The following is a 2,005-nucleotide window of genomic DNA, read 5'->3' on the forward strand; positions in this document are numbered from 1 at the left end:
ACAGTTGACACTACCGAACTGACACTAACCGTAACGCTAACTATAACCGCCCAAAATCGGGCGGTTATGATTAGTGTCAAATATGACGTCAATTTGACCAGCGCGAAACTGGTGTAGCGAATATCATGAACATCCGAAGACGTAACCATTGGGAATGTGTTGGTTAAGGTTTATATTTAGTTAATGTAACTTACCCTTAGTAAATTTTAAGGTTATTCCAAATATTACCGTTACAAATAATTTTAACTTTAACGGTAACCGGCGATATGGTGCAACTCACCCTAAATGTAATAAATATGACGTTAATGTTATTAATAAACTTTCTGTCACAGTATCTTTAAGTTTTGGTCACGACTCTGTTCGCGCGGTATTTTAAAAAAAACTTAATAAGTATAAATATTTTCTACATGTTTGTCAAATTTCATCGAGATTCGTTTAATCGTTTTGAAGAGACGTAGTAGCAAACATAATTGAACATCCGCATTTATAATGTTAGTATGACCAATGAATACAATATTTTAATAAATAAACATTTATCTAATTGTGTTAATTTTAATTACAATTTTTATATAAAATTTTACTGTTTAATTTCATCCTAAACAAACGTTAATACAAACTTTTGTTACGTACTGGTTAAATGGAATTTACGTTACTCCAGGTACGCTCTACAAAATACGCAGAGCTCATACTCCGACGGAAAAGTGGCGGGCGATGTTTGCCCAAGGTGTGCGCCGTTCCGAACTCTTTTAGTTTGTGTTTCTAGTACGTTTGATTGGAACTCTCTTTATTCTAGCAAATTGGTTAAAACTTTACCAATTGATGTTCTTCTAACGCTTAATGTTTGTCTTGTTTTGATACTGTTATTGTTTTATACGGTAGTAAACTTTTGGGCGGAAAAGTAGAATTTTCAGGAAAACGTTCAGGTACACGCAAAAAAGTACTTTAATAATTCGTAATTTCTTTTATTTTCATAGCAGAAATATTAAAACTCAAAAGTAATTAGCATTGTCTAGTCCTAATAAAGCCAGCAAAGGATCAACTGGCTTTGGTTCTCTTTAATTAGGACTCTGTCCGTATTCAACGGGATTACGCGGATTCTTCTTTTTCTTTGAAACGTATTTTTTTTAGTTACCGATAATGCTAGTTAGATATTATACAATAGCTTTGTAATTGTTGAATTGACAAACGAGCAGATTGCCTTTTAATTAGTCCGACGTCGATTGCCATCCGCGAACAGAGGAATTCCAAATATGTTGTTCTTTTCGTGGATATGATATGAATTTTGTTGGTATTTTAGCAATTTTATTATTTTAGATTCTTAGTTAGAGCGCGTGCACCTTTAACTAAACTATCGCACAACTGTTTAGTCGAGCTTTCATTTCTATAAGCTGGTATGGAGGTGCGCACACTACTCGATTTTTAGTTGTGCAACTAACCTGTCGAATGGGCTGCGAAACAATCCACAATCGCAACAGTTGTGCGATAGCTTAGTCTAGTGTGTGTCCGGTCTTAGTTTTGTAGTAACTAGCTGTTCCCGTGCGGCTTCATCCGCATAAAATTATGAAAATATTATTTAATTGTTTACATTTGTCAATTTTATCAATAGCAAATGTCAACATGAAATGACAAACCTTGGCAATCTTTCTTTCTTGATGTTGGCAGCAACTTATGGTCTCTTTCCCACATTAGTGTTTTTATCCAAAATATTTACCCCCTATGTTTAATGGCGTGCAAATATATAGCCTAAAGCATGACGCAATAGTAGAGCTTTTTATTAAAAAAAAAGGAATTATTCAAAAATATGCTGTAATTGCTGATATTTTAGGCAACAAAGAAGTGTGTGTTTACGCTTTATTGTAATAGTATAGATTGATAAGTAGTGGTTGTAACGGAATTAGATTAAATATACCAATTTATATAGTTTCATACATTATCCAACTTACATGTTAATACAAAGACAAGAATAATCGTTAGCCATCAAAGTACAAAGCCGCTCTTCGATTTA

This window comes from Papilio polytes, unplaced genomic scaffold (genome assembly GCF_000836215.1).
Source record: "Papilio polytes unplaced genomic scaffold, Ppol_1.0 DF823823.1, whole genome shotgun sequence".
NCBI lineage: Eukaryota > Metazoa > Arthropoda > Insecta > Lepidoptera > Papilionidae > Papilio > Papilio polytes.